The sequence below is a fragment of the Theropithecus gelada genome, chromosome 2, assembly GCF_003255815.1.
Source record: "Theropithecus gelada isolate Dixy chromosome 2, Tgel_1.0, whole genome shotgun sequence".
In the NCBI taxonomy this organism is placed as follows: domain Eukaryota; kingdom Metazoa; phylum Chordata; class Mammalia; order Primates; family Cercopithecidae; genus Theropithecus; species Theropithecus gelada.
This window is the reverse complement of record NC_037669.1, coordinates 128825288-128851389: the sequence shown is the minus strand read 5'-3', so window position 1 is coordinate 128851389 and position 26102 is coordinate 128825288.

Below are 26102 nucleotides of genomic sequence, written 5' to 3'. Positions count from 1 at the left end.
ACTAATAAAGAAGAAAAAGAGAAACATCAAATAGACACAATAAAAAATGCTAAAGAAGAAATCGGATCCCAGAGCAAGATGGCCGAATAGGAGCAGCTCCAACTTCCAGCTCCCAGCGTGAGCGACACAGAGGATGGGTGATTTCTGCATTTTCAACTGAGGTACCGGGTTCATTTCACTGGGGAGTGCTAGACACTCGGTGCTGGTCAACTGGTGCAGCCCGGCCAGCGAGAGCTGAAGCAGGGCGAGCCATCGCCTCACCTGGAAAGTGCAAGGGGGAAGGGAATCCCTTTTCCTAGCCAAGGGAAACTGAGACACACAACACCTGGAAAATCGGGTAACTCCCACCCTAATACTGCACTTTGCCAATGGTCTTAGCAAACGGCACACCAGGAGATTATATCCCACTCCTGGATGGGAGGGTCCCATGCCCACGGAGCCTCCCTCATTGCGAGCACAGCAGTCTGAGATCTAACTGCAAGGCAGCAGTGAGGCTGGGGGAGGGAGGCCTGCCAATGCTGAGGCTTAAGTAGGCAAACAAAGCCCCTGGGAAGCTGAAACTAGGTGGATCCCACTGTAGCTCAAGGAGGCCTGCCTGTCTCTGTAGACTCCATCTCTGGGGACAGGGCATAACTAAACAAAAAGCAGCAGAAACCTCGGAAGAGTAAATGACCATGTCTGACAGCTTTGAAGAGAGCAGTGGATCTCCCAGCACGGAGGTTGAGATCTGAGGACAGAGAGACTGCCTGCTCAAGTGGGTCCCTGACCCCTGAGTAGCCTAACTGGGAGATATCCCCCACTAGGTGCAGACTGACAACTCACACCTCACACAGCAGGATACACCCCTGAGACAAAGCTTCCAGAGCAAGAATCAGACAGCAACACTCGCTGTTCAGCAATATTCTATCTTCTGCAACCCTTACTGCTGATACCCAGGTAAATAGGGTCTGGAGTGGACCTCAAGCAATCTCCAACAGATCTATGGCTGAGGGTCCTACATTTAGAAGGAAAACTAACAAACAGAAAGGACCCTCACACAGAAACCCCATCAGTGTGTCACCATCATCAAAGACCAAAGGCAGGTAAAACTACAAAGATGTGAAAAAAGCAGTGCAGAGAAGCTGGAAATTCAAAAAATCAGAGTGTCTCCCCCTCCAAAGGAACACAGCTCATCAACAGCAATGGATCAAAGCTGGATGGAGAATGACTTTGACAAGTTGAGAGAAGAAGGCTTCAGTCAATCAAACTTCTCAGAGCTAAAGGATGAACTACATAACCAGCCCAAAGAAATTAAAAATCTTGAAAAAAGAATGGAAGAATGGATAACTAGAATAATCAACACAGAGAAGGCCATAAACGAACTGACAGAGATAAAAACCATGACATGAGAAACATGTGACAAATGCACAAGCTTCAGTAACTGACTCGATCAAATGGAAGAAAGAATATCAATGATTGAAGATCAAATGAATGAAACAAAGAAGAGAAGCTTAGAGAAAAAAGAGGAAAAAGAAATGAACAAAGCCTCCAATAAATATGGGATTATGAGAAAAGATCAAATCTACGTCTGATTGGTGTGCCTGAAAGTGAGGGGTAAAATGGAACCAAGTTGGAAAACACTCTTCAGGATATCATCCAGGAGAACTTCCCCAACCTAGTAAGGCAGGCTAACATTCAAATTCAGGAAATACAGAGAAGGCCACAAAGATACTCCTCGAGAAGAGCAACTCCAAGACACATAATTGTCAAATTCACCAGAGTTCAAATGAAGGAAAAAATGTTAAGGGCAGCCAGAGAGAAAGGTCAGGTTACCCACAAAGGGAAGCCCATCAGACTAACAGCAGATCTCTCTGTAGAAACTCTCCAAGCCAGAAGAGACTGGGGGCCAATATTCAACATTCTTAAAGAAAAGAATTTTCAACCCAGAATTTCATATCCAGCCAAACAACGTTTCATAAGTGAAGGAGAATTTTTAAACCCTTTACAGACAAGGTTTTAAACCCTTTACAGACAAGGAAATGCTTAGAGATTTTATCACCACCAGGCCTGCCCTACAGGAGATCCTGAAGGAAGTGCTAAACATGGAAAAGAAAAACCGGTGCCAGCTATTGCAAAAACATGCCAAAATGTAAAGACCATTGATGCTAGGAAAAAAACTGCATCAACTAATGAGCAAAATAATCAGCTAATATCACAATGACAGGATCAAGTTCACACATAACAATATTAACTTCAAATGTAAATGGACTAAATGGTCCAATTAAAAGTCACAGGCTGGCAAATTGGATAAAGAGTCAAGACCCATCAGTTTACTGTATTCAGGAGACCCATCTCACATTCAGAGCACACATAGGCTCAAAATAAAGGGATGCAGGGAGATCTACCAAGCAAATGGAGAACAATAAAAAGGCAGGGGTTGCAATCCTAGTCTCTGACAAAAACGCTTTAAACCATCAAAGATCAAAGGAGACAAAGAAGGCAGTTACATGATGGTAAAGAAGTCAATTCAATAGGAAGAGCTAACTATGCTAAATATATATGCACCCAATACAGGAGCACCTATATTCATAAAGCAAGTCCTTAGATACTTACAAAGAGACTTTGACTCCCATACAATAATAATGGGAGATTTCAACACCCCACTGCCAACATTAGACAGATCAACAAGACAGAAAGTTAACAAGGATATCCAGGAATTGAACTCATCTCTGCACCAAGCAGACCTAATAGACATCTACAGAACTCTCCACTCCAAATCAACAGAATATACATTCTTCTCAGCACCACATCACACTTATTCCAAAATTGACCATATAGTTGGAAGTAAAGCACTCCTCAGCAAATGTACAAGAACAGAAATTATAACAAACTGTCTCCCAGACCACAGTGCAATCAAACTAGAACTCAGGACAAAGAAACTCAATCAAAACCACTCAACTACATGGAAACTGATCAAACTGCTCCTAAATGACTACTGGGTACATAACGAAATCAAGGCAGAAATAAAGATGTTCTTTGAAACCAATGAGAACAAAGATGCAACATACCAGAATCACTGGGACACATTTACAGCAGTGTGTAGACGGAAATTTATAGCACTAAATGTCCACAACAGAAAGCTGGAAAGATCTAAAATTGAGACCCTAGCATCACAATTAAAAGAACTAGAGTAGCAAGAGCAAACACATTCAAAAGCTAGCAGAAGGTAAGAAATAACTAAGATCAGAGCAAAACTGAAGGAGATAGAGACACAAAAATACCCTCCAAAAAATCAATGAATCCAGGAGTTGCTTTTCTGAAAAGATCAACAAAATTGATAGACCGCTAGCAAGACTAAGAAAGAAGAAAAGAGAGAAGAATCAAATAGACACAATAAAAAATGATAAAGGGGATATCACCACTGACCCCACAGAAATACAGACTACCATCAGAGAATACTATAAACACCTCGACACAAACTAGAAAACCTAGAAGAAATGAATAATTTCCTGGACACTTACACTCTCCCAAGACTAAACCAGGAAGAAACTGAATCCCTGAATAGACCAACAGCAGGCTCTAAAATTGAGGCAATAATTAATAGCCTACCAACCAAAAATAGTCCAGGACCAGATGGATTCACAGCCGAATTCCACCAGAGGTACAAGGAGGAACTGATACCATTCCTTCTGAAACTATCCCAATCAATAGAAAAAGAGGGAATCCTCCCTAACTCATTTTAAGAGGCCAACATCATCCTGATACCAAAACCTGGCAGAGACACAACAAAAAAAAAGGAGAATTTTAGGCCAATATCCCTGATGAACATCAATGCAAAAATCCTTAATAAAACACTGGCAAACCGAACCCAGCAGCACATCAAAAAGCTTGTCCACCATGATCAAGTGGGTTTCATCCCTGGGATGCAAGGCTGGTTCAACATACGCAAACCAATAAATGTAATCCAGCATATAAACAGAACCAAAGATAAAAACCACATGATTATCTCAATAGATGAAGAAAAGGCCTTTGACAAAATTCAACAGCCCTTCATGCTAAAACCTCTCAATAAATTCGGTTTTGATAGAACATATCTCAAAATAATAAGAGCTATTTATGATAAACCCACAGCCAATATCACACTGAATGGGCAAAAACTGGAAGTATTCCCTTTGAAAACTGGCACAAGACAGGGATGCCCTCTCTCACCACTCCTATTCAACATAGTGTTGGAAGTTCTGGCTAGGGCAATCAGGCAAGAGAAAGAAATAAAGGTATTCAGTTGGGAAAAGAAGAAGTCAAATTGTCCCTCTTTGCAGATGACATGATTGTATATTTAGAAAACCCCATCATCTCAGCCCAAAATCTCCTTAAGCTGATAAGCAACTTCAGAAAAGTCTCAGGATACAAAATAAATGTGTAAAAATCACAAGCATTCCTACACACCAGTAAAAGACAGAGAGCCAAATCATGAATGAACTTCCATTCACAATTTCTTCAAAGAGAATAAAATACCTAGGAATCCAACTTACAAGGGATGTAAAGGACCTCTTCAAGGAGAACTACAAACCACTGATCAGTGAAATAAAAGAGGACACAAAAAAATAGAAGAACATACCATGCTCATGGATCGGAAGAATCAATATCGTGTAAATGGCCATATTGCCCAAGGTAATTTATAGATTCAATGCTATCCTCATCAAGCTACCAATGAGTTTCTTCACAGAATTGGAAAAACCTTCTTTAAAGCTCATATGGAACCAAAAAAGAGCCCGCATTGCCAAGACAATCCTAGGTCAAAAGAACAAAGTTGGAGGCATCATGCTACTTGACTTCAAACTAATACTACAAGTCTACAGTAACCAAAACAGCATGGTACTGGTGCCAAAACAGAGATATAGACCAATGGAATAGAGCAGAGCACTCAGAAATAATATCACACATCTACAGTCATCTGATCTTTGACAAACCTGAGAAAAACAAGAAATGGGGCATGGATTCCCTATTTAATAAATGGTGCTGGGAAAATTGGCTAGCCATAAGTAGAAAGCTGAAACTGGATCCTTTCCTTACTCCATATATGAAAATTAATTCAAGATGGATTAGAGACTTAAATGTTAGACCTAATACCATAAAAACCCTAGAAGAAAACCTAGGCAATACCATTCAGGACATTGGCATGGGCAAGGACTTCATGTCTAAAACACCAAAAGCAATGGCATCAAAAGCCAAAATTGACAAATGGGATCTCATTAAACTAAAGAGCTTCTGCACAGCAAAAGAAACTACCATCAGAGTGAACAGGCAGCCTACAGAATGGGAGAAAATTTTTGCAATCTACTCATCTGACGAAGGGCTGATATCCAGTACCTACAAGGAACTCAAACAAATTGACAAGAAAAAAACAAACAACCCCATCAAAAAGTGGGCAAAGGATATCAACAGACACATCTCAAAAGAAGACATTCATACAGCCAACAGACACATGAAAAAATGCTCATCATCACTGGCCATCAGAGAAATGCAAATCAAAACCACAGTGAGATACCATCTCACACCAGTTAGAATGGCAATCATTCAAATGTCAGGAAACAACAGGTGCTGGAGAGGATGTGGAGAAATAGTAACACTTTTACACTGTTGGTGGGATTGTAAACTAGTTCAACCATTGTGGAAAATAGTATGGCGATTCCTCAAGGATCTAGAACTAGAAATACCATATGACCCAGCCGTCGCATTACTGGGTATATACCCAAAGGAATATAAATCATACTGCTATAAAGACACATGCACACGTATGTTTATTGCGGCACTATTCACAATAGCAAAGACCTGGAATCAACCCAAATGTCCATCAGTGACAGATTGGTTTAAGAAAATGTGACACATATACAGCATGGAATATTACGCAGCCATAAAAAAGGATGAGTTTGTGTCCTTTGTAGGGACATGGGTGCATCTGGAAACCATCATTGTCAACAAACTTTTGCAAGAACAGAAAACCAAACGCCTCATGTTCTCACTCATAGGTGGAAATTGAACAATGAGATCACTTGGACATGGGAAGGGGAACATCACATACCAGGGCCTATTATTGGGAGTGGGGACGGGAGAAGGATGGCATTGGGAGTTATAACTGATGTAAATGATGAGTTTATGGATGCTGACTAGCTGATGGGTGCAGCACACCAACAAAGCACATGTATACATACGTAACAAACCTGCACATTGTGCACACGTACCCTAGAACTTAAAATATAATAAATAAAAAAAGAAGAGATCACCACTGATCCCACAGAAATACAAACTAACATCAGAGAATATTATAAACACCTCTACGCAAATAAACTAGAAAATCCAGAAGAAATTGATAAATTCATGGACACATACACTCTCCCAAGACTAAACCAGGAAGAAGTCAAATTCCTGAATAGACCAATTACAAGCTCTGAAATTGAGGCAGTAATTAATATCCCACCAACCAAAAAAAAGTCCAGGACCAGGCGGATTCATAGCCAAATTCCACCAGAGGTCCAAAGAGGAGCTGGTACCATTCCTTCTGAAACTATTTCAAACACTAGAAAAAGAGGGGTGCCTCCCTAACTCATTTTATGAGGCCAGCATCATCCTGACACCAAAACATGGCAGAGACACAACAAAAACAGAAAATTTCAGGCTAATATTCCTAATGAACATCAATGTGAAAATCCTCAATAAAATACTGGTAAATCAAATCCAGCATCCCACTAAAAGGCTTATCCACCACAATCACATCAGCTTCATCTACAGGATGCAAGTCTGCTTCAACGTAAACAAATCAATAAATGTAATTCATCACATAAATCAGAACTGGTGACAAAAACCACATGATTATCTCAATAGATGCCAAAAAGGTATTTGGTAAAATTCAACACACCTTCATGCTAAAAACACTCAATAAGCTAGGTATTGATGGAACGTATCTCAAAATTATAAAAGCTTTTCATGACAAACCCACAGTCAATATCAGAATGAATAGGCAGAAGCTGGAAGCATTCCCTTTGAAAACCGGTATAACACAAGGATCTTCTGTGTCACCACTCCTATTCAACATAGTATTGGAAGTTCTGGCTAGGGCAATCTGGCAAGAGAAAGAAATAAAGTGTATTCAAGTAAGAACAGAGGAAGTCAAATTAACTCTGTTTGCAGATGACATGATTGTATATTTAGAAAATCCCATCGTCTCAGCCCCAAAACTTCTTAGGATGATAAGCAACTTCAGCAAAATCTCAGGATACAAAATCAGTGTGCAAAAATCACAAGGATTCCTACACAGCAAAAATAGACAAACAGAAAGCCTAATCATGAGTGAACTCCAGTTCACAATTGCTACACAGAGAGTAAAATACCTAGGAATACAACTTACAACGGATGTGAAGGAGCACTTTAAAGAGTACTACAAACCACTGCTCAAGAAAAATAAGAGAGAACACAAATAAAGGGAAAAACATTACATACTCATGGATAGGAACAATCAATATTGTGAAAATGGCCATACTGCCCAAAGTAATTTATAGATTCAATGTTATTCCCATCAAGATACCATTGACTTTCTTCACAGAATTAGAAAAAAACTACTTTACACTTCATATGAAAATTAAAAAATAGCCAAGACAATCCTAAGCAAAAGAATAAAGCCGGAGGCATCACACTACCTGACTTCAAAATATAGTACAAGGCTACAGTAACAAAAACAACATGATACTGGTACCAAAACAGATATAGACCAATGGAAGAGAACAGAGGCCTCAGAAAAAAACAGCACACATCTACAACCATCTGATCTTTGACAAACCTGACAAAAACAAGCAATAGGGAAAGGATTCCTTATTTAATATTGTGTTGGGAAAACTGGCTAGCCATATGCAGAAAACTGAAACTGGATCACTTCCTTACATCTCATACAAACATTAACTCAAGATGGATTAAGAGTTAAAGGTACAACCTAAAACCACAAAAAAACTGAGAAGAAAGTCTAGGCAATACGATTCAGGACATAGGCATGAGCAAAGACTTTATGACTAAAACACCAAAAGCAAGGGCAACAAAAGCCAAAATTGATAAATTGGATGTGATAAAACTAAAGAGCTTCTGCACAACAAAACAAACTATCATCAGACAACCTACAGAGTCACAGAAAATTTTTTCAATCTATCCATCTGACAAAGGGCTAATATCCAGAATCTACTAAGAATTTAAACAAATTTACAAGGAAAAACAAATGACCCCATAAAAAATGGGCAAAGGATGTGAACAGACCCTTTTCAAAAGACATTTATGCAGCCAACAAATATGAAAAAAGTTCATCATCACTGGTAATTAGAGAAATGCAAATCAAAACCACAATGAGATACCATCTCACGCCAGTAGAATGGCAAACATTTAAAAGTCAGGAACAACAGATGCTGGAGAGGACGTGGAAAGATGGGAATACTTATACACTGTTAGTGGGGTTTAAATTAGCTCAACCATTGAGGAAGACAGTGTGGTAAATCCTCAAGGATCTAGAACTAGAAATGCTATTTGACCCAGCAATCTCATTATGGGTATATACACAAAGGATTATAAATCTTTCTACTATAAAGACTTATGCACACATATGTTTATTGCAGCACTATTCACAATTGCAAAGACTTGGAACCAACCAAAATGCCCATCAATGATAGAATGGATAAAGAAAATGTGACACATATACACCATGGAATACTATGCAGCCATAAAAAAGAGTAAGTTCATGTCCTTTGCAGGGACATGGATGAAGTTGGTAACCATCATTCTCAGCAAACGAACACAGGGACAGAAAACAAAACACTACATGTTCTCACTCGTAAGTGATAGTTGAACAATTACAACATATGGGCACAGCGTGGGGAACATCACACACCAGGGCATGTCAGGAGTTGTGGGGGCAAGGGTAGGGATAGCATTAGGAGAAATACCTAATGTAGATGATGGGTAGATGGGTGCATCAAACCACCAATGCACATGTATACCTATGTAACAAACCTGCACGTTCTGCACATGTATCCCAAGACTTAAAGTATAATAAAAATAAATACATAACTATGATTAAAATAAATAAACTATTGTTTAGAAAAAAATGTGATAAATGTTGTTATTTATTACATTTCATGGGGTTTAGTGTGTAGAATAGTGGAAATAATTTTCTGTCCTATATTGTTTAATAAAATTTTGTTCGCCTTGTACAATTAGTTCTTTTTATCTCATAGGCATTGGAAATTATGATATTAGCAAGCTTCCTTTTCCTCCCAGCCATACTTTATTTGGCCACTTTAGAAAGCTTAGCGTAAAATTACTTGTTCCGTATCTCTCACCCTGACTTTACTCTCAGCTCAAGTATTAAAGAGGAATGTTGTTTTCTTCACTCTAGTGTCTAACTTACTGATATTTTTCAAGTTGAAAATTGATAAAATGATGTCTCTCTGATGCTAGTATACATTTCTTATTAACAGATATGGATGAACAACTTTTAATGTCTTAAAATTCATTAATGCTTCTTATTTTTTGAAAAATTTATTTCTGTATTTCACAAATACAATTATGGCTTCTTCCCCTGTTTCTCTTAAAGATCTCTCATATATTAGGTAAATTACTTGTCTCTTGGTCATATATATCCAAAATTATATTATTCGATTTTTATTTTTATTCAATTTTCTTTAGCGCATTTGCTGAATATTTATCAAAGTAAATCTTATTAATAATGTATAAATGTTATTAATATTTTTATTTTGTGCAAAATATCTTTTCTTTTAATATTAATTGCTTAATATTAATTTATTACTATATTTTCATTAGAATGTTTCTTTTGTTGACAACTTAAAATCGGCTTTTGTTTTTCTATCAATTCCAATATCTTATTTTTATTGAAAGGCCCTGTCCATTTAAATTTAAGGCACATATAGTATGATTAAATTTAGCTGTGCTTTTTTCGCTGTTTTATAATTCTCTCATCTAATTGTATTTGTTGTAGTGGTTCTTTTTTTTTAATTTCTATATTCCTGTCTTCTTTTCTGTTAAGTATGTTTAATATTCCATATCAATGCTTAAATTCACTTTCCAGTTACAATAATTGGCATTATTTTTAAATTGTTAATATCTTGATTAAAATATTCACTTTATCATTACAATTTATGTAAAGTTAGTATTGTTTAAATATATAAATTTAACAAGAATAGATATTTTTCTTTGGTGTCTTCATGATTTTCTTTTCATCCTTGACTTTCAGAAGTGTTAATATAATAAGCTTAGTTATATTTTATTTAATAATGGTTGATTATTTGGATTATTACAAACTAATGCTAGTCATCTTATTTAAATGTTTTAGGTTATTATTTATGAAAATAAATTTTCTGTCTCTCAGCTCATTTTTACTCTTGGATTTATCTGACACAAATTATGTGTTTGACAATTTAATTTTTTATCTCACATCTCTCAGGCTCTGTTTATATTTCTTCAAATATTTTCTTTATATTATTCAAGATAAATTAAATGTTTATCTTAAGCAATTAACAAATTCTCTGATTTTTCCTTCTGTTATCAGCAATCTGCTTTTGTCAATATCGTGAAGTTTTAAAAAAGATAATTATTGTATATTTTAGTTCTGGAATTTTTATTTGGCTATTTTTTTAAAGTTTCTATGTCTTTTTGTCTTTTTTTTTTCTGTCCACTTACTCATTAAGACTACATTTTCCATTAATGCTTTGAAAATATTTCTCTTTAGTTATTTAAATATAATCACAATAGCTAGTTTAAGTTATTTGTCTGCCACAATAAGTACATGAAGTTAATTTCTATTTTGTTGCCCCCTTTCCTTTTTCTTCCTGATTGTGGTTATATTTTCTGTTTGTATTCATGTATAACGAATTTTATTTGAAAACTGGACTTAGGGGTTAATGTGATTTAATAGCTTTTAAATGTTCAGGTGTTCGTTTGTTTTATTTTGTTTTGTTTTAGTAAGGTAATCTAGTACGAACTGCAAAATTGGTCTCCTAATTGGTGACTAACAATTGATATTTCTGCTCAGTTATTTCAGTTTCCAGCCCCTATTTTCCTTTCATGACCTCCTTTACAATTTATAATCATTACCATACTAGTTTAAGATATTAGAGAATGGAGTTTAGGGCTGATAGAGCCCCAAAATTAAAGTGAAAATTTAGCGATTTTAATTTTTTTTGAATTACATGATTACAGAACAATGTTTAACACTTTTTAAAAAATTGTTTTTGGACTTAGCACATATCTCAGTAGTTTTATTCTGTCAAGTTCATTCTGTGATTACTCTACTAACAAAGGTTACACAAGATCAATTTTTTCAATTTTGTTTTCCATTTTAAAATACTGATGTTTAAATTTTGTTTAGAACTACATTTATGTAATGCATCACCTCAATCTAAATCTATACAACAAAATGCATTGAGAGAAATCTAGTTTTAATCTACGGTCTTCAGTCCCTGGTGTCTGTCTGTCTTTATGATTTATCTCTTCTTAAATGTTAATATTCATTGTATTATTTATTTAAAAATGAAATTATTTATATATTATGGTCATTTTGGCACAGTACACTTATACATCAATAAACAGAAAATTAATATTTTCATTTTATTTTGAATCTGCAGGGAAAAGCCTCAACTCCCCCAAAATCTATGTACTATTTTACATTAATTTTTTTTAGTATAATAATATAATCAGAACTCAATGACTGATTCTAATTATTTTAAAATTGTTGAGTCTTGTGTAAAGGTCCAAAATGTAGTATATATTTGTCATGGCAAATATTTCATAATATCTTGAAAAATACGTATTATGCTTTTCTGAATATGGTGCCCAATAGGTGTCAATTATATTCTATTGAGTGTTTTGCTTCACATATGTTAGTAGCTCTAGTGTTTGGTGCATACACATTTAGAATTGCTATACCATCTTGGTTTATTGATCCTATAACTATTTCATATTGCTCTCTCTTTCTGGTAAGTTTCTTTGCTCTGAACTCTACTTTATCAAATATTAATAAAATAAACCTTGCTTTCCTATGGTTAATGTTTACAAGACACTTCTCTTTTCATCCTTTGACTTTCAACATATTTATAAGATATTTGAAGCAAATTCATTGTGCACAGCATATAATGGTCCCACTAATAGACTCTGATAATATCCTCCCTTTAGTTGATATATTTAGAGCAGTTATATTTAGTGTAATTATTAATATGCTAGTGCTAAAGTCTGCCTCTCTCTACATATATATATACACACACACACACACACACATGCCACCTCATTCATATATATTTTTTGTTTGTTTGTTTTGCTGTTTTTATTTTTTCTGTTTTCCCCTAGGATATGATACTTGAACTTTGATTTTTATTAATCTGTAAGTATTTTGAAGTATATTTCTATGTCTAAAAATGTTGAATTTGAGTCATTTTTTTAATTTGGTGCTTATTTTGTGTATTTTCTTTCTTCTTTTGACCAACATACTATGAAAAACATACTGAAAATAATTTACTTCATTAATGTTGAAAGAGCTCTACATTCTTTGGAAATATAAAATAAGATTTACCTATTTAAAATGTCATCTATCTATCATCTGTCTATCATCTATCTGTATGTATGTATTGTATATATATATCATATTAATATTTTTGCTGTCACATATAGTATTTTTACATCATATCTTAATGTAGCTGCATCTATTTTCTAATGTATAAACTTATTTTAGTTTTTGGTTAAAATATTTTTTGGCTTTATAAGGAAGGTATTTTTATATCTTTAAGTTTGAGAATATACCTACTTTTAAAATGTTAGTAGAACACTTAAAAATGTTTACATATTAGGACCAAGAGTGGTGACCTACATCTGTAATCCTAGCACTTTGAGAGTCCAACGTGGGAGGATTGCTTGAGCTCAGTAATTGAAAAACAGACTGGGAAATGGCAATACCCCATCTCTACTAAAAATGCAAAAAACTTACCCTGATATAGTGATATGCATCTGTAGTCCCTGCTACTTACGGGGCTGAGGTGGGAGGATGACTTGAGCTCGGGAGGAGGAGGTTGCAGTGGGCCAAGATCATGCCACAGCACTCCAGTCTGAGTGATAGAGCAAGACCTTGTCTCAAAAATAAATAAATAAACAAATAAATAAAAATTAAAAATTGACATATTAAACCACTAAATCCTTAACAAATCTGGAAATAAGTTACATTTAACTTTATGTTAATACAGTAAATTTAACATTAAGTTTGAATTTATGTTAAAACATAAAACTAAGATAAAAACAGAAATATGCAGCATATTAAATTATTTGTAAAAGTCACACAAACATATTATGTTAAAGAATGTTGGGTTAGCTTCAAAATATTAAAGACGAAAACAACATTTTTCTGAAGTCTTGAAATTTTGTTAAAGAAAAAGCTTACATTAAAGATCATATAATTAATGCTATGTTAATAAATAAGAAAGATGAAATAAACTGAACATTTATGTAAACAATTCAATAAATGAGACTAAGAATGATTATAACATGCATAGAAGAAAATGACTTTACCCATACTATTTTTAATTTTACAATAAGTATTCTTCACATACTACTCAAATACAAAAAAAAAAAAAAAAAATTAAAGATCTGACAATTCAATACAAAGGAAAGCAGTTCAATAAAGACAAATTTTAGAATGAGTAAATTAGAAAGCAGAAATGTAGTTGAGTTTGTTAATCAGCATAAAACATATTCTTAAAGAAAAATAAGCAATTTGTTCTTCTAATCTAAAAGCTCATCAGTGACCATTATGTAAAATTTGAAATAAAGTTGGGGAAATTTTTTATTATGCAAAATTTTGCTTTATTTAAAAATTTTTATAGAAAATATTTAATAAAATAAAATTATTTTGGGGGTGCTTAATTTTATAAATTTAAGGCAGTTCCTCAACATCTGTTTAAAATAATAATTTTTCAAAATCTGTAAATGATTCACACATGTTACTTGAGAACCATTAATATACATCACCTTTTAAATTTTTGAACTTCCATCTGTACTTAGTTTATGTGGACCACCTTCATTTTTGTTTATTTTTACCACCTTCATTTTTGTTTATTTTTACACTAACTTGGAATCATGTAAATTCTAATCCTACAATACGTTACTTTTTGCCCTGAAACAGACACACACACACACACACATGCAGACACTCATATATATATATATACACAGAACTCTTGTCTTCAATTCTCATTCTCTATCTATATTCAGTGGCTGAAGATTTTATATTACCTCATGGTTTAAGTATCTCCTATAGTTAAAAATTTCCAATATTTTAATGCTAAATCTTAGATTCAGGTTTGTATGTTCAATAACTTACTTGACTTCTAGTAGATACAACTTACCTAATATGTGGGAAATTAAACTATTCTCCCCTTGAATCTGCTTGTCTTAATTTTTCCAATACAGTAAACAGAACATGTGTCTTATTCTTTTCAAGTCAACATCTTACAATTGTATTTTCTTTCTCCCTATACAAACAAACTACCAAGAAACATTCACCCTCTATCAAGAAAGAGCTCCAATGTATCCAGCGTGCAACCATTTTTCACATACCTTTTCACTGACTATAAGATATGTATATGTTCTGGTCCTCTTCTAACTTTTGTGTTTATTTTTTGAATTGTCTCCTCTTCAACCATTCTATTATATCTATACTTGCATTCCTGATTTTCTTCAAGCTATTTCCCTTCTAATTTACAGCACTTGCTATCATCTGCTGTATTATGTGTTTTGTATATTGATTTCCTCCTTTCTTAAATACAGCCTTTTTTAAGCACTCCTATACACCCATAACTTGGAATTATGAGTGGCACATAGTAATTTGTAAAACATTCATTACATTCATTAAAAACTCAGTAGTGAAATACTTAATCATTCCTAAATGAAAGTACCTATGATGTTCAAAGAAAGGTGTATTTTTAAAATCAGAGTAGTGACATTGATCTAAACCTTCTAGTATTAAAAGGGGACAAAAATCTGGCATAGTCAAGTATAGAAAACATTCTATGCCAGAGAAATGGGGTCTACTGGTTATGTCTGCATGCTACATATGATGGTCCAGTATCTTCTTGCAAAAAAGTAGCATGGCTTGATTTCAAGAGAGAAATTAAGGTTGAGAAAACAAAGGATAAGTTATGGGAAGAAATAAAAAATAAATTATTGTCATTCTGTTACATGTCAGACAACGTGTTTAGTGGTACTATAAATAGTATTTCAAAATACCCTTTACTTTTTCAGAGCAGTGATTGAAATTCAGTTGTTCAGATTTATTTAATAACAAGTTATTTTAATAACTTGTTCATCTTTAATAACAAGATGAAACAATGTAAGGGCAAGAAGTGGGGATGGAAATGCTGTTCTGTCTAATCTCAGAATTCATGTTATTTGCTCAAAACCAAGTTACCTCTTGCTTGGATAACTTATGTGGGATGATTTTCAATGCAAGATGAATCTTTTTTTTTTTTTTTTTAAATCACTTACATAGTCAAAGGCATTCCAGGTTTTGAAGAATATAGAATATGAGGCAAAATAAAATTCAGACACTGTCCAAAGGTGAGATAATATATCAACACTAGTCAATCAAACAATAAAACAACAGCAGAAAATTCAACCAACAAAGAGTGATAATAGTTTTCTTTACATGACTTACGGTTGAAATGTGGGATGCACGTCAAATTAGGGTGTTATCAGAAGTCAGTATGCATTGCCTCTTACGTTATTTCAGGGCCATATGGAAATTTTTACAAAGCTATTAACCAGATATTCAGAAATACAGGCTGCCTTTTTGATGTACACGTATAAAATTAATACGTAAAATTACTATTTTAAAAATCATCATAGTAGCTTTTTGTTTTTCACCAAGATTATTATTTTTCTTTTTTTCTTTTTTTAATTTTTTTTTTTTTTTTTTTTTTTTTTTTTTTTTTTTTTTTTTTTTTTGAGACAGAGTCTTGCTCTGTCACCCAGGCTGGAGTGCAGTGGCCGGATCTCAGCTCACTGCAAGCTCCTCCTCTCGGGTTCACACCATTCTCCTGCCTCAGCCTCCCGAGTAGCTGGGACTACAGGCACCCGCCACTTCGCCCGGCTAGTTTTTTTTTTTTTTGTATTTTTTAGTAGAGATGGGGTTTCACCGTGTTAGCCAGGATGGTCTCGATCTCCTGACCTCGTGATCCACCCGTCTCGGCCTCCCAAAGTGCTGGGATTACAGGCTTGAGCCACCGCGCCCGGCCTTTTTTTAATCTTTTTATCTTTTATCTTTTTTTTTTTTTTTTTTTGAGAGGCAGGGACAGAGTCTCGGTCTGTCACCCAGACTGTAGTGCAGTGGCACGATCTTGGCTCACTGCAACTTCTGCCTCCCAGGTTCAAGTGATTCTGCTCCCTCAGCCTCCCAAATAGCTGGGATTATAGGTATGTGCCACCATGCCCAGCTAATTTTTGCATTTTTAGTAGAGACAGTGTTTTGCCATGTTGGCCAGGCTGGTCTCGAACTCTTGACCTTATGTGATCAGCCTGCGTCAGCCTCTCAAAGAGCTGAGATTACAGGCGTGAGCCACCTCACCTGGCCGACTATTCTTAAATGTGGTGGTGAGCTCATCTATTAAAAATATTCAAAGAATCATCAAGAGTAAAATTTGAAATTATCATTTTTACAGTAAAGATGCTGGATTTCTGGGGTGATTTATAACATTAATACCAAAAATTGTTACAGAGATCAGTATGGAAATGAGTGGATGAGGCTACGATTCTAAAATGAAGTGCTTGGCTAGGTTTAACTGGGAAGTGTGTTTTCCACATGGTGCTTAAGCAGGTGAGGAGAAATTCTAATGTGCCGGAAAATGTATCTGAAGCTTAGAATTAAGGCCAAAAGCCATACTGTATTTCTACCTAGTAATTTCATTACAGGAGCAAAGTCCACCCTAATATTATCTAAAGAAATGTTCCTATTTTGACTCATTATTTACTTACTTAGTGAGTGTGTCCCTGAAAAGTCATTGTTTATGAATATGTAGGGCGATAATAAGTTTTAGACATAATTCAGCAAATGTATCGTAAATACCCTAATTTTTCAGATGTTTTTCAAGTGAGCCATAATTCCTTACTCATACATCATCAAAGTTAACACAATTTCTGAAACATTCAGTTTAGATTTAAAGTCATAATTTTACGTTTTTTTGAAAAATATGATTTGACACCTGTTGGGGTCCGCGTATTTCCTAAACAAAGGAATGAACACGCAAGACAACACAAGACAAGACAAACAGGGCAGCCACCTTGAATGGCGCGCTCCGCTTTATTTTATACAGTTGTTTGTGGAATGTTGCCAAGTCACAAGACACATTGTTGTTTTTCTGACCTTTCCCTGACTTTCTGGATTTTCAAGATGTTTACACATAAACAAGCCCCCAACGCCCTGCTTTGTTTGCAAGAGCAGGACTTATTGGGAATGCCCTGCTTCGTTTGCAAGAGCAGGACTTACCTGGAATGCCCTGCTTCATTTACAAGAGCAGGACTTATCTGGAACATCTCGTTTGCCAGCACGTAGTCCTCTACCTTTCCCCTTTCCTTATTTACAAGTTTGAATTTCTTTTAAAACCATCATTACATGTTGGGCCCACTGGGATTCGGTGTTTGCCCTTTGGCACCATCTCCAGCTGACTGTGAAAATGACACAGGCAAAAACAACAATCAATACATTACTAGAAACAGAGGTCAGCAAAGTTTTTACAGGGCTCATAGGGTTCAAAGACGTCAAACTTTGTGCAATACCAGTCATCACATCTGCACCAGTCAGCAGTGGTAACTGATTGCGAAATGTTTCAGAAATGTTCTGTGTTAATCCTTGTATTTCTAGGGAAAGATTATTATGACCAATTAAAAGTCTCTTTATCTCAGTCCAGTTACGTACAGTGCTGTCAAAAGGAACAGGAGTAATACAAAATTGGGTAGTGTTCCAATCACATTTCAACAAAGCTCGGGTATTCAACACTGTTAGCTGATCTCCCAACCAAGAAACCACTTGCTCCAGATTATCTACTCGTTCAGTCAAATGAGCATCTATGTCTCGTTGCTGCTGCCACAACAAATGTGATTGTTCATGCCATTGTTGCACAAATTCTGCATTTTGTATACTCTGGTGTAGAGCTAATCCAGCAACAGCGGCGGTGGAAGCAATTGCTACAAGTCCTATCACCACAGTCAGGATGATTCCAACCATCCTCCGACTGCAGTGGACAAGATCTTGCATAACCTTGTAAATTTGAGTAACCCCAGCAGATTCACTCCAAGTATGTGTTAAGTTTACAGGTAGCCAGGTTTCTTTTCTGGCTCTTAGTATATATAAATTGGAATGAGACTCATTCTAATTATTATTTCACCAAGTAGTATTTATACAACTTAAGAATGTACAATTGTTTGTACAGTTAACTACCCCTTTATTATTATCCCATTTAAAAATTCCTGTCAACAACAAGTAAGGCTTTCTTACACATGCAAAAACATATCTAGAACTATTTCAATGCAAAGATAAATGGAAACGGTTAGCAATATTAGTAAGATTTAAGGACATGTTTCCCATGAAAGTGAACATTGGTTTACCAGCAGCTAGCAACTTCCAAATATGACCTTCTATTTGTGAGGTATTAGCCAAATGTGGCATAGGGGGTGATAGACCACCATCATGCCAAATAATAGTTTCATTGCCATCTGCAGAAATGCTGTGATTACCTTTATGCCAACACAGGTTGACATGGCTGAATTTAGTCTGAAAATCTCCATGTACTCTCCAATCTGTAACAAGGTATTTATGAGTCTTCCCTTTTACTTCTAACAACAATTGTGGCCCAATACTTCTACATCTAGTCCACTCTAGTTGGGAAACACCTCCGGACACATCAGGGATAGGGCATAAAGATAATGTACTTGGCAGAGTTTCATTAAGTACTACAGTATGATTATACTTAAAACTTTGAGCCACAATAATCATAGTAAAGGCAGAGATATGACTATGGTTATAGTGAACAGCCCAAGACTCATGAGAAAGATGCAGACAATGTGGACTACCCCCAAGACATATAGGTAACCCTTCAACCACAAATTGATATGAACTATTTACTGTGCCAGTGTTTAATTCAGGATCCTGGTTTTAAAAAGGCGATGGCATCCAAGCAGTATCATTAGTAAATACTGGGACTTCTCTGTCTCCCCAGGCCACACCTTGATATAAGCATGGAAAATGAATATAAGCCCAGTAAGTAAATTCTCCAGCTGTTACCTGACAATTTACTATGGCCAGCATAGCCAGGAATAAAATCAGTGGGGTTTTGGGCTGTCCAGCTTGTTTAACAACCCCTTCAGCTTCTTAACTTTTACAGTTGTCCCCATGTCGGGGGCTCCGCATGTCGAGTTCTGCAAGTGAATGTTCTCTGAGCTCTCAGATTTAGCTCCTGGAATTCCTTCAGGAACTCTTCAGATCGGCTCCTCTTCGCCATGGCACTGTTTCGACCGTCGAGATGGAAACCACTCATCTCCGGCACCTGTACGGACAAGAGCATAGCCTCGGCCCCATTGTAAAACTTTTCCTTTTAAATACTTCCCTTGTAATGAAGGATAATACACCCACAGATTACTGGTTTGTGGCTTTTCTAAAGGCTGTTCAAAATGTTTCACCACTGCAGACTGCTGTAATTGGCGCCAATGGTTGAGAAAATTTAAAGTAAAAAGGGCTTTCAGAATTTGATGTTTTGGGGAATCTCGCCCATCTCCCCCTTTTAGTTTTAAAAGTTGTAATTTTAAGGTAGCATTGGCTCTTTCAATAATTGCTTGACCTTGACTGTTAAATGGAATACCAATGGAATGATGAATATGGTATAAAGAGAGGAAGGCAGCCAATTTGTGAGAGCAATAAGCAGGGGCATTATCAGTTTTTAATTCAGCAGGGACTCCCATAACTGTAAAGCAAGTAAGTAAATGAGTAATAACAGAGTCAGCCTTTTCAGAGGGTAATGGCATAGCCCACTGGAAATGTGACCACGTATCAATAGTATGATGAACATATTTTAAACGACCAAAGGAAGGAACATAGTTACATCCATTTGCCAAATGTGATTTTGTTGAGTGCCGTGAGGATTAATACCTGGACTTAAAAAAGGTGCAATAATAGCTCAAGATGGGCAGGCTCTGACAATAGCTCCGGCTTGATGACGTGTTATAGAAAATCGCCGTTGTAATCCTAAACTATTAGTATGATGTAGTTGGTGCTCATCCTGAGCCCGTTGGACACTGCCAATAAATAAAGAAGCAATCTGACTATTGCCAAAAGATAAAGGTCCTGGCAAAGCTGAATGAGAACGAATACGAGTGATAAAAAGGGGGGCAGTGTGGGAAGTAAGAGTTACAAATAATAAAGAAAATTATTTTCGTAAAGGAGTTTGAGGAAATAATGTTAAAGAAATCTGAGAAATATATTTATTTACATATACAGCATATTGGGAATCACTAACTATATTACAAGGGGTTTGAGGCCAGTCTTGTAGAACCATAAGAATGGCAAAAAGTTCTCCTTGTTGTACTGATTCAAATGGATAGTGAGAAATTTTTGAATTGTCTGAAGTCCAGTATCCAGCCTTTCCATTGCTTGAAGCATCAGTAAAAAAGGTGGGACCTTTAACTGGAGTGTAAGCGATAGGATGATATGGCAGTAAAGAATATTGTTGCAGAAAAGCAAATAATTTATTACTAGGATAATGCTGAGAAAAAGAACCAGTATACTCAGCACAAGCCACTTGTCAACCCTTATGAATTTCCAACAGAGATTCAATGTATTGATTAGATAATCGGGTAATAATTTTTATAGGGTCAGCACCAAGCAACTGACGAACTCAATGTCGTACTTTAATAATTAATTCAGCCAATTTATCAATATACGGGTGAATTTTCTTAATGGCTTTATTAGCCAAAAACAGCCACTCCAGAATATTATTATCTTGTTGTAAAACGGCCGTTGGCGAATGGGGAGTATGAAAAAGACACAACGAAAGTGGAAGATTGGGTGCAAAATAATCAAGGTGAGCTTTACTAATTCTATTTTATACAAATGACAATTCTTCTTCTGCTACAGGGGATAAAGTCCCCATAGGTTGAATACAAGTATTTACAGCTCTAAGATCAGTTAATAAGCGCCATTTTCCTTTTTTTTTTTTTTTTTTTTTTTTTTTTGAGGAGACAAACACAGGGGAATTTCATGCAGAAGTACTTGGTTCAATATGCCCCTCGGCCAATTGTTCCTTAATTAAATTCTTTAAAGCCTTGAGTTTTTCTTTAGATAATGGACACTGTTCCACCCAAACAGGAGTTGTAGTTCTCCACTTTAATTGTAAAGCTTGAGGCTTGTGGACAGTGGCTAAGAGTTTAAAGGATTGTAGCCCATTTTGAACATCATATTTTTGACAGCTGAAGAAATATGAGGAATGCTTAAAAAGGCACCAAATTGTTGTAAAAGATCACGGCCCCAAAGGTTAATATTAATGGGAACAATATAAAATAACACTTTTCCTTGTTGTCCTTTAGGTCCTACACAGCTCAGGGGCTCGACACTTTGGTAGACTATAGAGCCAAACATTATTATATACATCCGCTCCTGGGTCGACTAATCCCTCAAAAAGTATCCCATTAATTTACCATGAACATAAAGGTTTTTGATCAGAAACTAAAGTTTCCCAGAAAACAGTTTTCCCAGTACTACCAAAACCTCCTTGACGAGACACATCTCTAGATAAGAAAGGAAAAAAAGGCAATAAAAGCAATTGTGCAATACATTCCCTTGCCTCTAGGTGCATAAATCATGAAACTTGTACCATAATAAGGATTTCGTCAGTAAAATCAGGATCAATAATTCCTGGGACCACCATTAACCCCCGCATAGCGCTACTGCTTCGACCTAGTAAAAGTCCTACATGTCCCTTTGGCAAAGGACCACACACTCCAGTAGCCAAATTATATATTCCTCCATTAGGAGATAAAGTATAAGGTTGGACAATAGCTAGGTCAGCAGTGACACTCTGCTTAGTGGCAGCATAAAGCTGAGAAACTGGGGTAGGGTAAGATGTCTTTAAGGAGGAGTCGAGGTCATTCCTTGATGTTGTAAGCCACTGCTTACTGGGTACTGCAGTAGGCCTGCATTGTAGTTGTTGGGGCCCCAAGCCTGCAGGCCCTGGCTCCCATTTCCTGAGAGGGGTGACAATACATTCCCACTTTTATCAGTTTTTGAATGGCATTCATTGGTCTAAGGTCGACCCTTGCCACATCGTTTACACATATCAGATGGTAACCTTTTTTCTTTTAGAGCAGAAGAGCCTAATTTTTTCTGGCATTCCTTTTTAAAATGACTGGGTTTCCCACATTGATAGCATATACCTTGTTTAGAATTGCCTTTTAAAGCCTTAGAATGTGCCCCAGCAAACAATTGAGCATTGTAAATAGCTACTCCAACACCTACACAAGCCCTAATGTATTCAGCTAAATCAGCTCCACTAGCTTTTAGAGGATGCAGCAATTTTTGGCACTCAGGATCAGCACTCTCAAAAGCCAGAGTATCCAAAAGAATTTTAGCAGCAGGGCCTGAACCTACAGTCTTTAATACAGCATCTTGAAGATGGGCTATAAAATCTGGATATGGCTCAGTGGCTCCTTGTAGGATCTTTACAAAACAAAAAGAAGTTTTACCCGCTATTTCAACCTTAGTCCATGCTTTTATAAACAACGCTTTAATCTGAGTGAGAACAATATCATCTAGGCCAGCCTGAGCATTAAGAGTGGCATATTGTCCTGGAACCATAAGCTGCTCTTCAGTAGGTCCTGGGGGATTTCGGGTAGCATTTTTTCTAGCTTGTACTCTTGCTTCCTCCCACCACCAACTTTTTAATTGTAGCCATTGTGAACGATCAAGGACAGCCTGTCCCAACGTTTCCCAGTCAATAGGAATCATCATATGTTCTGAAGAGAAGGAATCGAGAAGGCCAAGAACAAATGGTGACTGAGGTCCATAATTAGAAATTGCAGCTTTCATTTCTTTCAAAAATTTAAATTGTAGGGCTGTAAAAGTCACATTCTGGCCACCGTTTGGGAACTGAGCATTGGGGTCGAAAGCAGCCCGTGTTATTGGGAATAAATCTAATTCCTCGAAATCGCCCTTTTCCTTCGATTCCTTCTTTTCTCCTACAGGGGGAAAAGGCACAGAGAAAACCTGACCTGACATAGGCAAAGAGATTGGAGGTGGAGGCAAAGGGAAATCCTTTTCCAAAGGAGCAGATGGGAAGGTAACAGGGAAGGCTCATGGCGGAGAGATAGGAGAAACAGGAGCAGCGGTACCTTGCAATTTCAACAACTGTTGTAACATCTCTAAAATACGCTGCAAATCAGAATTTCCTTCAGATGAAGGAGGCATTAGCTCTTTTTCCAATTCCTTGTCCTCAACAACTGGGGCATAAATATGTCCCTCTCTAGGATCATTTCTCTCTAAAGCTTCAGATGCCTCACCTCCTGTGGCAGTATTGTCATGCTCTGAGTCAGTTTCAAGTAACTCTAATGCCTGAGTAATGGAACTACACAAAGTACACAAAGTCAGAGGCATCATTTGCCCTCATTGATGAACTCGACACAGGACTTTAACCACTTGTAACCATTCCTTTCAATTTAAGTGCACTTTGGTTTGATATTGAAACCAATAACAATGTTGTTCAACATGGGCAAACAATCACTTCAAAGTCTTATGTTCATTAACTAACTTCTACTCCTATAGATATCAACAGTCCCTGGAGTAACTGCAAATATTCAGAGGCCAGAGATATGGAATTCCCCATAATTTTCCCGTGGGTCCCCCTTTCTTTATTTACCTGCCAGGGGTGTTCCCCCTCTGGTTCCTTGCTCTGGTGGAGCCACGGACCCTGCTCGCTGCACCAGATGTTGGGGTCTGCATGTTTCCTAAACAAAGGAATGAACACACAAGACAACACAAGACAAGACAAACATGGTGGCCACCATGAATGGCGCGCTCTGCTTTATTTTATACAGTCGTTTGTGGAATGTTGCCAAGTCACAAGACAGATTGTTGTTTTTCTGAGCTTTCCCTGACTTTCTGGATTTTCAAGATGTTCACACATAAACAAGCCCCCAATGCCCTGCTTCGTTTGCAAGAGCAGGACTTATCAGGAACACCCTGCTTCGTTTGCAAGAGCAGGACTTATTGGGAATGCCCTGCTTCGTTTGCAAGAGCAGGACTTACCGGGAAGGTCCTGCTTCGTTTGCAAGAGCAGGACTTATCGGGAACGTCTGGTTTGCAAGCACGTAGTCCTCTACAGTCACCTCATTAATTAATGGATTAGGTAAAGTTTTTGACACATGTTTTTATACTCTGAATGTTTATATATGTTGAAATCCTAACCCCAAATATTGTGGTATTAGGAGGTGGGTCCTTTGGAGATAAGTCACGGGAGTCACTCTCATGACCGGGTTTAGTGTCCTCATAAAAGGAACCCCAGAGAGCTCTCTTGTTCTCTTTCCACAACGTGAAGATATGATGAAACTAGCACACAGCCTCCAAAACTTTGAAAAATAAATTTCTGTTGTTCATATGACATCTTTTTTATGGTACTTTATTATTACATTTGAACTACTAAGACATGTTTATTTTATACTTATGTTTTTAATGGAGTCATATTTTAACCCTTTTGAGTATTATATTTTTAAATGTATGCTCAAAAGAGAAGACAAATGCCAGCTAGAAAATCTGCAGTGTCATATCCAAAAGCTGATAATAGAAAGGTGAACAATGGGCTTATCTGCTAAGAGAAATGAAAATAAGAAGGAATCAAATGGAATGAACCAGTCAAAGAAAGTGTTTCTAAAGAAAAAAATATGCAGGATGGGAGAGGAAAGATATTTACCTTTCCTGTCAATCTTAGATGTGTGACATTAGGATAGGGTACAGTGCTTAAGTGACCTTGGCAGAACAAGGAAAGGTATAGATTTGTCAATTTTTAAAAGTGATTGACAGGTTTGTGAAAATACTCATATTTTAAAGTTCAAGAGCCCTTTGTTACTAAATAAATATGATCTCATAAGAGATAATACCAACTAGTTTAATTCACTGTTTTTCATGTTCTTATTTACATACCTTTGTATAATCTGCACTGTCTGCTCCTTGATAGCAGGGACTTTATCTGAATCACCACTGTATATGCAGAGCCCATCAGGGAAGCTTGGAAAAAACAGATGATCAATAATGACTGCATGAATTAATATGGGAAAATGCCAACTTGTCTACTATTTTCAATCCACAAATTTGGTCTACTTTCAATATCTTATCTTCTGTCTTCTGTGATTCAAGTGGTACCTGAATCTCAGGCTTTCCATTATTCTTTTTATTTTTTATTTTTTTAATTTTATTTTAATTTCTGAGATACATGAGCTGAAAGTGCAGGTTTGTTACATAGGTATATATGTGCTATGTGCATGTGGGGCTTAAAAACTAGATGACGGGCTGATAGGCTTTCTGTTATTCTAACACAATGTGTTGTTTTCTTGTAGCCACATGGTTCTCCATCTCCTACATATTAATAAGTACCTGAAGAAGAGATACTTTATGTAGTTGTAAACATCACCTAGAAACTGATACAAAATAGTGTCAATAAATATTTGGGGAACTCAACTGAACGTTTTTCCACAGATAATAATTATTCAGATTAAACGTTTTTCCACAGATAATAATTATTCAGATTAAAAATTACCAATTATTAATCAACAAAAACAGATCTTGATAAATTCCTTTGCCTATAACACTTCCTCTCATTTTACATTATATTATACGTCTCATCACTTTGCTGAATTTATAAATTTGCAATATTCACTAGCTGATTGTCAAACTTATATTGACAATCTCTTATTCAATGCCTATAAACTCGACTTGTCAGTTTTTCCACATATCTATAACACATTGCATTCCCTTTCTACTCATTTGAATCTATGTTCTATTT